This window comes from Mirounga angustirostris, unplaced genomic scaffold, assembly GCF_029215605.1.
Source record: "Mirounga angustirostris isolate CCGP_5_RB_7025 unplaced genomic scaffold, mMirAng1.0.hap1 SCAF_3, whole genome shotgun sequence".
Lineage (NCBI taxonomy): Eukaryota > Metazoa > Chordata > Mammalia > Carnivora > Phocidae > Mirounga > Mirounga angustirostris.
Window position 1 is genome coordinate 31,719,588 of NW_026991711.1, and position 14,258 is coordinate 31,733,845.

Below are 14,258 nucleotides of genomic sequence, written 5' to 3' on the forward strand. Positions count from 1 at the left end.
TTAATTTCATCAGTATTTTGTGATTTTCGGTATATAGATCCTGTACATGCTGTGTTTTGAATATACCTAAGTACTTAATTTCCTTTGGAACAATTTTAATCTTGGTTTCTGCATGTTTGTTGTTAGTATGTGGAAATGTGATTGATTTTTTATGTTGATTTGTTATCTTTTGACCTTATTGAACAAACTCATTTGTTAGTTCTAGGATTATTTTTGTAGATTTCTTGGGATTCTCTTTGTAGATAACCATGTTACATGCAAAGGGAGACAGTTTTATTTCTTTCTTTCCAATTTATATGCCTTTTATTTTTTTTGCCTTATTGCAGTGGCTAGAATTTCCAGTAGTATATTGAATAAGAGTGGTGAGAGTAGATGTCAAACATCCTTACCTTGCTGATGTTACAGGGAAAGCATTCAGCCTTTCATCATTAAGTATGATGTTAGCATAGGTTTTTTGTGGATGTTCTTTATCAAGTTGAGGTTAACAACTCTCTATTCCTAACTTACTGAGAGTTTCTATTATGAGTGGTATTGGATTCTGTCAAATGCTTTTTCTATGCCAAATGACACGACCATATAATTTGATTAGCACTTTTTTTTTTTTTTTGTCTTAAGAAGCAAAGGAAAAGAAACAGACTCTGCACTAGGTTCTGGGCTTTTCAGCTGACAATAGTAGTGGTTTATTACAGTTTTTGAACACATTAGGAAGTAAATCTCTATTGTAGATAGCCCTGTAAATCCAAAGCTATAGGAGGTTTAGAAAAATACAGGTTTTAGCAGCAGCTGTAAAATGATGATAGCACTAAAAGTCTAATGTTGGATTTTTCTAAGTCCTTAAACATAACATTGGGCATGAGTCAGTCATACGTTTCAGTCTTCAAAGACATAGAGAAGATATTTTGTCCCTAAATTCTTTCCTATTACTTTGTTTGTACTATGGAATCACGTAGTTGGTAGACTGAGTAAAAAGTAGCATAGACTTTTGTTGCCATCAACTGCTTATAATTCCAATTCACATTCTTAGAAAGATAAGATGCAAAGCAAACTGTTAGCAAAAATCCTCTCAAGTTTGACATGAAATGGGCTGTCCTGTTGGAATTAGACAATGCATGCCAAAGCATTGTCTTCCAGATCAACTTCAAGCCATGAAAGAGCTGCACACAAAGGTCTTCGTTTACATTTTCTCTGTGTTATTCATCCCTCTTGTGGACAGGGCTAGGGCTGAGAAGTGGAGAGGATGCAAAGGGAAATGGGTAACAGACCTTGGTACTAAGGAGAAAGACAGACTCATAAACAATTCTGAGGTTATTACGTAAGTATAGCTAAGATATGGATGAAAAGTGACAAAGAGAAGCATCCAAATGCTTCATTTATGTGACAACATAAGCCCATATGTTTGAAATAATTGGTGTGACAATCAGAACCTTTCAGTTTCCATCTGGATATATGTTATATTGTCAACACTGCCCAATTTTGAAGCTAAAGCCTTCATTTGGTTTTGTAGCATGATAGGTTCTTTTTAGCTCATTTGTTTCCTTTCTTATAAAATGTGTTGTTGCAGCTTCAATAATACACTTTTGATGACATCACAGATGATTCATCTGTTAGTCATCACTCAACACACTAGGCTACACTGGCAGAAATCCTTCTTGCATTTATGCTACCTAAATTGAAAACTACTGTCAAATACTTCAAGAAAGAGAAAGAAACCCCAAGAGAAATAGGTGATAATATTATTCAGTGATATCTATTGAGAGCATTTACTTAATCAAAATAAAAGATGTGACACCTGCTATAAATCTATCACTCTCCCCAGCTGGTGCAGAGGGAGGCAGACGGCTGGGGCTATGAAATACCTTCCATTGGGTACCTGGGTGGCCCAGATGGTTAAGCATCTGCCTTCGGCTCAGGTCATGATCCCAGGGTCCTGGGATCGAGTCCCGCATCGGGCTCCCTGCTCCTTGGGAGCCTGCTTCTCCCTCTGCCTCTCTCCCTCTCTCTCTCTCTGTCTCTCATGAATAAATAAATAAAATCTTAAAAAAAAAAAAAAAAAGAAATACCTTCCATTGTGGAGTCTTCCCCTGAGTGGTGGTTTGAGCAAGGAGGTGAGAGGAGAAGGAAGCTGCCCCAGCTTAGTTCAGCAACATCTCCTGACTTCCTGGCAAGTCACTTTGATGTGTTATGCCTTTGAAGTTAAGTCCTTTCATATATTGTACCCCTCTTCCCAATCTCTTTATTAGCCCCTGCAGTTTATCAGAGGGAGAAAAGTCCTCTGATAATTACTTCTTTTAGGGAGTCTGAGAGAAGCAAGGCATGGAAGAAAACAAAGACAGGAAGAGAGAGAGAGAGGGAGCACGAATGCTAGAAGGGGAAATGGGTAGTGAGTGTAAAGCTATTTGTCATTTGAATCTACCTTACCAAATTTTAGTTGAAAAGTATGCCATTAAAATAACCAGGACTTGGGGGCACCTGGGTGGCTCAGTTGGTTAAGCAACTGCCTTCGGCTCAGGCCATGATCCTGGAGTCCCGGGATCGAGTCCCACATCGGGCTCCCTGCTCAGCTGGGGGTCTGCTTCTCCCTCTGACCCTCTTCCCTTTCATGCTCTCTCTCATTCTCTCTCTCTCAAATAAATAAATAAAATCTTTAAAAAAAAAAATAACCAGGACTTGGCATTATAACAGCTTTTCTGGGGTATTTTATACTCTGGGCTTTAGATTCTTGGGCCTGTTTTATGCTGATAAGAATGCTGTTTTCCTTTTTGCATTTTAGAATGTTAATTTTTAGAGAAATCAAGAGTCTTCTTGAGTATTTTTATTTCACTGATTTTAGAAACTCTTTTAGAAACTCAAACCACACCACTGCCAATACCCTCATATGTAAAATGAAGTTAATAAGGGTATCTATTTCTTAAAGTTATTAAAGGAGGAAATGAGCTAATATTTGTAAAGGGCTTAGAAATACCTGGCAAAGTAAATGCTATGTAAATGTTTATTAAATAGAACAATAAAAATAGTTTAAAAATAAAATCTATAAAAGGGAATAATGAAATATTGAATAAAATACACTTTTGTAAGTGAGATTGTCAGTCATCATTGTACTTAATCTATGTTAAATTATTTCCAAAATTAGACTGGTAACTCCAGAGAAGTTAATGTTGTTTCTGCCCCCTCTTGCTAGATTGGATGATGCTGAAGTTCCATATTGGTGTTACCTTTTATAGGTGACACAGAAAACACTAGTTTTAATTATTTCTAAACTCTTCTGTGATGCTAAGGAGGACACTTGTTCTTAGTTTACTTAGGTTTTGGCAAGATTATTGCACCGTTTGGTGGTCTGACTGAGATGTGGCCCAGGGTAGCCAGATGGTAACTGCCTTTATCCAGTAAAAACTTTCTCTGGCTTGAGATGTGATGAGCAACATCATTTGGCCCCTCTTTCAGGAAGAAATTCAAAGTTGTTTCTGCTTCCATGTTTTCCTTCCATGTTTCTGTTGAATCTCTTACCATGTATTTCAGAAGAATTGCCAGAATAAAGCACTTACTTCCTTGACTGATATATTTACATTAATCATCAGCCTTTCAGCAGATGAACCTGACCTAGCATGTCCCAATGACAGATTTCTTGCTGCTGTTTTTGCAACAGGCTCAGAATATTAAGGCTGGAAATCTACCAGGACTGGGGCTATTGATCACACAGTGCTAGTCCCTGGCTATTGCCTGGCATTTTAGTTTATGGCTTGTATTCAGGCTTTAAGGATTGGTGCACTAACCATTCACTATTGTAGATGGGCATTGGCTGAAAGCCTGACTTAAGGTTTGCAAAATAATCACCATTTCCTGGTTACCAAGCCAACCAATTTTTAAAGTTTCCAGACAAGATATCTACAGACTCAATTAGGGCCTCAGTGCTGAAGAAACTGTACCAGCTCTGTGCATTCAAAATACCAAGAGTCTGTCCACCTAAAAAATACCTGTGGCCATTTACATTCTTTAGACTCTTATCTTAGGAGCAGAGACAACAGTTGCTTTTTATTTGTAATAGTGAATGGTTAGAGCACCAGTTAAGAGTACCTAGGGACTTAGATTCTCTCCTCTATTCCATGGATGTGTTAACTAAATTGTATTATACCTTTACGGTCTACCTGCTATTTCAAGAACTTGTGGTTGAGAATTACCATAAAATGGGTTTCTGGATTTCAAACCTGGCTAGATGACTGATTCCCCACTTATCCCATTATCTTCTATGAACAATTAAAAGAACAGCTGGAACTACTGCAATGTGTTGAGCGATGGCCATGTGCCTAATAGTGTGCTAAGTATAATCAGTAAGTGTGAAATGAGAGAACACTTACCCCCATGAGCTTGCTATCATTATGTCCATTTTATTGCTGAAGAAATCAGTACTCAGTTGACTTACTTAATCATATAGATAGTAAAGAGATAGAGATGAGATTTGAATCTAGGGTAATCTGAAGACAAAGCCCATACTTTTAGTCATTATGCAAAATTTGCTTCCTCAATGGCAAGATTGCTCATTCTCTTTATTGAAGAGTTAACCAAATCTGTTGGGACATATGACAAGATTAGTGCATCAGTATGTCTGCCGTGACAAGGAATACTGGCCAAGAAGTTAAAAGGAACCTAAATTCCATCTGTCTAGAACTCTTTTAAAATATCCACATCAACATATCAACATTTGCACCTCTGCTTTCTCAAGAACTTGTTAAAACCATTGATTTTCTATGTATATGAATATGTCCATTAATGAAAAGAATCTATTCCAATGACATAACATACACGCAGCATTAATTTTTAACAGACGTGAGAGCAAATAGTCCACACATCAGAAACTTGGCATCATCTTTCAGAAACCAAAGCTTGGCCATGCCTTTCTCCCAACTGTCCTCAGGAAAGCCCCTCATTTTCCCCATCTTATCTTCTCTAGGAGACCATGTGTCATAAATATGTCATTATAATGAGCAATATTAGGGGCACAAAGAATTAAAGACAGTTGAAAAAGAAGTTTTTCCATTAATCTACTATTCATGAATATGTAGCTGGAAAGAGTTAAAAATTATTCAGAACAGGCAGGTATATTAGAAAAAGATGGGGAGAATATAGTAATAGTAATGCAACTATTTAAATGAGAATCTTCTATGTACCTGGGAGAGAATAAAAATGGTAGTAGCAACTATTTAAAGAGAACTTTTATGCACCTTTCTTTTTTTATAGGTACATTATTTCTTTAAATTCTTATCACAACCTTTTGAGCTGGATCTCATTTTGGTAATTTTTTCAAATGGAGGAAATGGAAGTTAAGGGTTTTTTTTTGTATTTTGCCCAATGATAACAAAGCCAGAATTCAATTCTAGGTGTGTCTAACTCAGAAGTTCGGGTTCTTTCAACTAAAGCCTCCATAGTCACATTTAGCTGAACATATAGCACAGTGGTACAGTGATGGTGTTGGGGAGCTCTTGGCTTGATTCAACTGTTCTGTGTGGTCAGTTTGAAAATAATTTTGTTTTATTAATTTTTTTTTTTAATTTGTGAAATTTTTTTTTTTTTTACCTTTTTTAAGTTTTTATTTTCATTCCAGTTAGTTAACACATAGTGTTATATTAGTTTCCGGTGTACAATATAGAGATTCAACAATTCTATACATCACCTGCTGCTCATCACAAGTGTGCTTCTTAATCCCTGTCACTTGTTTAACTCAAACCATAGGCATAGGAGACAAGCCAAAAGAGTACTGTTGTCCACATTTTTAAAAAAAGATTAACGTATATTTTATATTATTTTAATTTTTCTCCACAATCCCTTTCTCCTTAATCTCTTTCCTTAAGAAAGAGACCATGAAGGAAGACTACTATTAACCTGATGAGAAATGAAGGCTGAAAATTATTTTGTCTAGATGTGAATTTTTCCATAATGAATCTGTAATAGGACTTCCCTGGACATAAAGAAAATTCAATATACAGGAGGAATGTAGTGGAAAGTGGAATTTAAGATTTAATAATGAGGGGAATTAAATTATATTCTCTTCATTCCTAGCATAGAGCATTACAGCCTCAAATACTTAATATGCATTTTCTATTAACAAGAACATTATTCAACATAATATAATAATATAAATATAAATTTATATTCATATATAATATAATATAAATATCAAAATTGAGAAATTAAGATTGGTATTACTATCTAATGCTCAGATCTCATTCAAATTTTGCCAGAATTGCTAATTATAGCCTTTTTAGAAAAGGGATCCAGTTAAGAATCACAGATTACATTTGCTTGTTATGTCCCTTTAGTCTCCTTTAATCTGGAATAGTTTCTCCTCCCTTTTTTAAATTAAATTTTATTTATTTTTTTCTTTTGTGACCCTGACACTTTTGAAGATTACAGAATACCACTCTTTTGAAGAATGCCACTCACTGCAGGATTCTCAGATGTTTCATTATAATCAGATTTGGTGATACAGGTGGTACACAATTTTGCTCACTTTCATCATTTGACTAAAGGTATTATCTGTTAAACTTCTCCATTCTGAAGGTACTTTCTGCACACCTTTGTAATTAATAAGTATTTTGTGGAGAAGTATGTTGAAACTATGCAAATATCCCATTTGTTGTTAAATTTCAAAAAAATTTTTATTTATCTATTTATATCTATATGGACTCATGGTTTCCTATTTAATAAGTTATATTCAATTATTATTATTATTTTTTTTTTATGCTAAGATATTCCTAGATTTTCCAAGGGGGCTTCTGTGTCATTTTGACATGTCCCTATCATTCTATAAGCATATCTTTGCTTTCTGGACAAAATGTTACACATTCATCTTCACTTTCCCTACCTCAGCCTTGTTATCAACTATTTTTCCAAGGATCCCTGGTTCCTTTATTGAGGAATAGTATTTAGAAAGCAAGATCTCGCACTAGGTGTGCTCATTGCTATTGGGATATCACTGTTCTCAGGCCCTCTCAGTGGACATACACACACACAGACACATACATACACACACACATGCATGTATGTTTCTTACTATGTCTCTATCTAGTTAGCCAGCTGTTGAAAACCTGGCCCGATTCTACCTATTTTGATTCAACCCTGTAGATTATATTCTAGTTTTCTCACATTCTGTATTTATAACTCTCTTTTCTTATACTGAAGAAGTTGGCTCCCATTATCTTTGATGTGTTTGTTTGATCACTTCCCCCATATGTAATAAATTTCCAATGGCTCTGTAGCCCCCTTCCCCCCACCCACATGTCCTCATTCTACCCAGGCTCCAACTCCTTGTGCCAGGCTGTTCTCCAATGTGCGTGACCTCCCCCACCCTTCTTGGGTTCTGGTGCCCCATTCCTGGCCAGCTCCTACCCCTCATGGCTGTCTTCCTCAAATTGCCTAGTTCTGTCACACTGTGCTAGGCAGCCTCCCTGGCAGATGTCCTCCTCACCCTGCTTGGTGTTTAATTCACCACACTGGACTTCCTTTCTTTCTGCTTTGCCTCACCTCATCTTGTTTGAACTATGACATCCTATACCAGGTCACCTTCCAGCATGGATGCCCTTCTCACCCTGTTTGTTTCTGAAACTCTAATCTTATCCCTCATCACCCTCCTTAGGCCTTGTCACTCCATGCATTCTACCCCTTTTCCCCAAGTGGATGTTCATCTTGCCTGCCCCATCTAATGTCTTTATGGTTGAATTACTCAGGATGGCAAAGGAAGGAAATGGAGGGAAAAGGAAGGAGAAGAGGAAGTCAAGGAGAAGAATAATGAATACTTTTGAAAGAATATTATTGTCTTAGTCAGTTTGGGCTACTATAACAAATCTCCATAGACTGGGTGACTTAGACAACAAACACATATTTCTCACATTTCTGGAGGCTGAGAAGTCCAAGATCAAGACTCCTGTGGATCTAGTATTTGGTGAGATACTGCTTGCTGGCTTGCAGATGGCCATCTTCTTGTTATATTCTCACATAGTGGAGAGCAGAGAGCTCTGGTCTCTGAATATCCTTGTAGGGTCACTAATAGTATTCCTGAAGGCTCCACCCTCATGATCACCTCCTGAAGGCCCCACCTCCAAATGCCATGATATAGGGGATTTAAGCTTAAACATATGAATTTTGAAGAAATACAGACATTCAGTCCATAGAAATCATTAAGATTATGCCCTATTTTCTAGTTAAATTTTTCCTTTCTGAAGTGTTTTACTAGAATAGAGTAGCAGGGGCATTTTTTACTCAATTGTCTTTACTAATTAAAATTCCAAAAGATCACAAATAAATGACTGTTATAATACTTTTTAATAATACTTATATAATAATAATTACAAACACATGGGTGGTCTATACAAATGTTAAATATCTGTTAAAAGCCTCAGATTATAATCAAACAGTAATATATGGCTCTGTTTTCTTGTATTTATATATGTATAAAATGGTGTCGTTAAAATATTTAAAAGTAAGACATCTTGTAATGGGTATCATATCTCTAAGCTGATTGGAGTTTTAATTGGAATCCAGTTAAATTCAAGGCAAAACTTATAGTGCCAACTAAATGAGTTCTTAATTTTTCATTGCCTTTATTTGAAAGGAGACTTCAGAGTCTTGCAAAATTTATCTACAAATGAATGAATGTATTAATTTAAACAAAATAAACACAAGGTTCTACTCCATGCCCATTATGGGTGGTGATATCATCATTGTTTGAAGAGACACTTGTAAGGATGACAAAAGTTGTCTAGGTTTATAACCAGCCTTGAAATTTTACTGCTTTGTACTCAGATAAGTATCTCCTTGGCCTTTAATTTATATATTTTCTTTTCCATATTTTATGATAACTGGGAAACTAAACATAGAAAACTTATTTAATTTTCTCTAGGAAAAAAAATATAAAAATATATTCCTAGATATAGAACAGATGCACAGGACATGCATTGAAAATAGTATGAAAACTGTCATGTCAGCCCTCACCAGCACATTTTTTCACCTGCTTGGGGAATTGTACATCTCTGGCTTGTTGAACACATTCTTGACTGTAAAATTGAAGACTGCCAGATCAAAAATGCTGCCTTAAGCATGTTATTTCTTAGCTTATATTTTATACTGGGAAGGAAAAACCATTAAACTACATACTAAAGCATAATGGAATGGTGTTAAAGAATGGAACTGATTTTAAGAAGACATAAGTTGCAGAGATACCTTTGTAGATCAATCAAGATTAATTTATATAGCACTCTTTAATGTCTAGATTTACTGAACTTGGGCAATCTAAGCCAAACTGCAATACTTAGTCACTTAGACCACAGGCCCCTATAATCCTAAGAATATTTCTAAATTTGAGAAAATACCCACATTAAAATGGTGCAATTTATACTTTAATCCTCAGCCCCTTGAAAAAAAATTTTTGCTAAAAGATGTAATTACCCTTTGTCTCTAAAATTCTGCTTTATTATTACATTAAATGATCAGTAAAATATTTTATAAAATAAAAATAAATATGTTCTATATTCATATATGAAGATAAGCAACCTAAGTTTTTAGATTCTAAAAATGGTTTTTTAGTAAAGCAATCTATAGCTGGCTTTTATTAAGTGCTCATTCTAAGCCAGATATGCTTTATATACATTATCTCATTGAACGATCACCTCCATCCTATGAGGTCGACATTTTTATCATCCCCATTTTTCAGATGAGGAAACTAAGACCTAGAGAGCTTACCTAAAGTCACACAGGTGGCAAATGATGCAGTAGGGATTTGAATTCGGTAGTCTGATGCTATGGTCATGCTTTTAACCTTCATGCAGTAATATATGAGTGAGGGACCAAAAGAAAATGGAATCCATATTTTCAAAATTTTGTTACTTTGTTTATGCTACACTGATTATTCTCTATCAGAGTATGATAAAAAAAAAAGTGGCATTTTCCCAAGTTCACTCTTCTATGGAATTCTAGAAGGCAATTAAAGAGACTATAGATGAGATTAGGCTTGAGCAATTCAGAAAAGGGGAGAATGCAAGGGAGAACCCAGTGTTGGTGGCCCCTGCTTCTACCCTGGCTCCAGAGCTGTGCCTGCCCCTCCCACTGACCAGTTCCAGGCAATGCTCACTATAGTTAAGGGTACAGAGTCTGGAGCAGACACAGCTGAATCCTATTCCAGCTGCACCATTTATTACCAAGACATTTTGGAAAAATGACAACCTCTCTGAGCTCCACTTTTTCATTTGTGAAAAAAAGGAACAGGATACAATAACACCTTGTAGTCTTGTTTGGGGATTAAAATGAGCTAAAAGTGGCCCATAATATGGTCAGTCTTTCTCGTCCTGCCTCAAATTCCTATTTACATTGCCCTGTTGCTGACCACTGGCTGTCTGAAGACCTTATTTTCTTAGTATTCTACAATGAGGTCTTGCTTGCTGCAAAATCCATTCTCTTCTTCCCATATTCATAGTCATGTTTTGTGTGTGAAGGTTGATCTCAGTTTGACTTTGGAAACAAAGCAATTGAATGAGCCTACTGGGCATATTGGCATCTTAAAAGCAAATGTGTTAACTCAGATGGATCTAGCTTGTAGACTGTCGAGCTATGTGACAATATGAAAGTGATTTCAGGCAAGGTAGGAGAGACATTTTTGGTAAGCCTTCTCAAACCAAAACATATTAACCATGATCTATTCTTTCAGAGAAAAGGCTGGCCTCCTCCATATCTGTCCCCCACCTCACCTATGGGTCCTCTTAAAAGCCTGCATATTTTCTTCTCCAGTGCTGGAAAAAGGGGGGTCTGAAGATTAACTGACCTGGTTGTTTTGAAAGGTTCCTGACCTCACTTTAGAGGCACACATGGGGGAATTTTATAGTTTGTTGGTATGCACAGGTGACTCAATAATTATAATAAAATGCTCTTCTGGTTGAGGTGTATAGATGTAATGAAAAATAAAGCAGCAAATCGTTAATGAGTAAAAAAATAATTTCAAAGAAAGGCAGGGCATGGATGGCTTTCTGAAGATGAGAGGCTAAAGGTAGGAGTCCTAAGAATAGGATTCATTTAGCTCAGGTCATGGGATTTATACATGACAGAGTAGTTTATAGTAGCATGAGTGTTGTTACTAGAATCTCAGTGTTAGTCATAATATGAAATATATGATATTATCCCTTCTTGAAGACTCAGCTCTGAAGTACCACTCACAGATACCCATATTTCCAGTGGCATGCATATTGACCATTGACAGCTAACACGGGAGGCTAGGGGAAAAGAGAATCCATCAGCTTCTTCCCACATATCATTCTTCAGAAAGAAGAATTAGCAGAGCTGAAGCAGAAACCCTCCCTTTTTTTTTCTGGCTAGGACTTATTTCTTTATATTGTTCTCTTTGGTTCTACAAAAAATAACTTAAAGGATAGTTGTCTTAGTTGCCAGACCAGACAGAACTATAACTTCTGAAAATGCAGTGATCATTAGCACATCTTGGCCTTTCTCGTAAATTCATCAAAAGCCCCTTCACAATGTAGATTTCCTTGAAGTTTCAGAATTGACTGGGAAGGACCAGCTCCTCCCTGGCCAAGGCTGACAAGGCTGTGACTTGAACCACCAGGTGACGCACCTGATTAGGTCCCTGAAAGAGCAGAGGATAAAGAGATTTTGAAAACCTAAACCCATTGTGGAGAAAGAAGTGCCCCTTTGAGCATGACTGTAGTAAAATAGGGAATAAAGGAATACAAATACTTCAAAAAGTAGTATGAGATCATGCCCTTTTATTTATTTTATTTTTTTAAAGATTTTATTTATTTATTTGACAGAGAGAGGGAGAGAGCACAAGCAGGGGAAGTGGCAGGCAGAGGGAGAGGGAGAAACAAGCTTCTCCCCGAGCGGGGAGCCTGATGTGGGCCTCAATCCCAGGACCCTGGGATCATGACCTGAGCCCAAGGCAGACACTTAACAACTGAGCGCCCCCCACCCCCCGCCCCAGGTGCCCCGAGATCATGCCCTTTTAAAAAACATTTTAAACCTGAAACTTTCTGTTAATGGACTGTGAGATCAACTACCAGGCCATAACTTCAGTAGGAATAATAAGCATTCAGAAGCAAAAATGAGGAAGAGTCTAGGTACTAGATAGTCTAGGTACTAGATAGTAGTTAAATGAACTACTTTAAACTTATATGAGCATTGTCTTTTTGGAAAGGCTCTGTTGGGGGCATGATCTTTGGCTTTTCTCTATAAGATTTTTTTCTTATTAAAACCTTAGTGAGGGGACAGTTATTTCACATGTGGTTTCAGATTTTGCTTCTCTTATTCCTGATTTGGTCTCTGCTTTGTATGGTCAAGGATTTTATTGTTTAGGATAAGGCATGTTAGTTTGTAGAATTATCTGTCTAATATCCCCATCATTATTCCCTCCTTAGTATTCCTGGCCTTCTTCCCTGTGTTCTGTGAATCATTATCTGATTCTGTTTATGTCACTATCATCTGCACCTCATAATTGTATTTTTGACCTTGGTCATATCACTCATTCTTTCTGTCTCAGTACCCTCCTTTGATAAAGAAGAATGACAGTTACTTTTAAGCTCTTTAGAGAAAGATGTATATCCTTAGTTATTTGTAAAACATTAGAGTCCTAGGAAATGTAAAACTGAGAAGGTACTTAAACAAAAAAATATGGATTTTGGAAAATCTGTTTTTTTGTTATTGTCTCCTTTTCAAAAACTAGGCAGTTAACCCAAGTGTAACACCATTGTAAACAGTCGCTGTATATTTGAACATGTTACTGTGCTAGATCCTACACACTGTAAATAAATCATGGTTCCTTTCCACTTGGATAGTGAGCATGATTTGCTCAGAATATTGATGACATATAAACAAATAAGCTAGATAAAATGCAAGTATTGTCCTAATCACTCCAAATCCAGGGAAGTTAACATATCTCTGAATAAAACATATAGTCAAATCCCAAGATCCATTCAGTAATTTCAACCAATATTTAAGCAAATCCAACCAATATAAATGGGGATCAAATATTTGGGTGCTAGACTCTTTGCTGACCACTAGGATTATAAGAAGATTAAGCTCTCTCTCTTTTTTAAATATTTAATTTATTTATTTGAGAGAGAGTGCGAGAGCGCATGAGTCAGAAGAGATGGGTAAAGGGAGAGGGGCAGAGGGAGAGGGACAAGCAGACTCCTTGCTGAGCAGGGAGCCCAAGGCGGGGTTCAATCCCAGGACCCCGAGATCATTACCAAGATCATGACCTGAGCTGAAGGCAGATGCTTAACGTACTGAGCCACCCAGGTGCCCCAAGAAGATTAAGCTCTTATTGAGTTTATAGACTAATAGGAGAGATAGATATTGTCCTAAAGGAAAAGAGGAGTCGTTAAACATCTTAAAGCAGTTAATGGTTTATATAGCTTTGTATTTTAGAAATATTACTCTGAGTTTCCTGTGAAGAACAATTGGCGAGTGGGAAATCAAAGCAAAACTGGAAAGAAGACCAATTTGTAGGCCATGGCAATATGAAATGCTGACAACATGCAAGATTCTCTGTTAAGCACTGAAAATTCTAGAATAATATATATGACAGATGGGTTTGCCTCCAAGGTAATTAGAGTATAATTAGAGATATATGGCTTAAAACCAAATGAAAATAAATAATAATACTGGCCTTGTTTTTCTTGGAAGCATGGGGTATTTTTATTTGTCTTTGTATTTTATATCTGAAACAGAGCTCTTGTTCAGTAGATGTTTGAAGGAATGAATGAGTTGAAAGACTATCTAACAAACATATGACATATAATTTTAAAAAGACTGAGAATTTCATATAAGGAAATAATTACTGTGGAGTGTGATGAGTTCAGGTACAGGGACAAACAGCAGAGAAGACAAAGTAATTAACTCCCTTCACATCAGACAGGACATCTGATCTGAAATAGATTTTCAGAGGTAAAATTGTTTTCCAGGAGGGTACAAGGGTGAAGGATAATTTACAGAGAAAAGCACGTGCAAAGGTATGAGAGTTGTGAAAGTATTTGAAATTCTCTGCCATCCTGTGTATTAATCTGTTTGGAGTATAAAGAGGAAGGGATTGAGGCTAAAAAAGAAGAGGAATTAGGTTGACAGAGAACACATCTTAAGAAACTTCAAATATCACACAAAGTAACTAAGATCATACCCTGTAGCCTTTTAAGAAATTTTGAGCCAAGGGCCGAACTGATCCATTGTTTTGCTAGTTTATCCCAGCAGCATTATGGAGGATGCATTGG

General features: G+C 36.5%; 1 pseudogene; it reads right to left on the reverse strand.

Annotated features, from left to right (window-relative positions):
• LOC123839246 (translocon-associated protein subunit alpha-like) overlaps positions 1-9,796 on the reverse strand; it is a 28,721-nt pseudogene extending 18,925 nt beyond the window's left edge.
• Between the last annotated feature and the right edge of the window lie 4,462 nt (positions 9,797-14,258).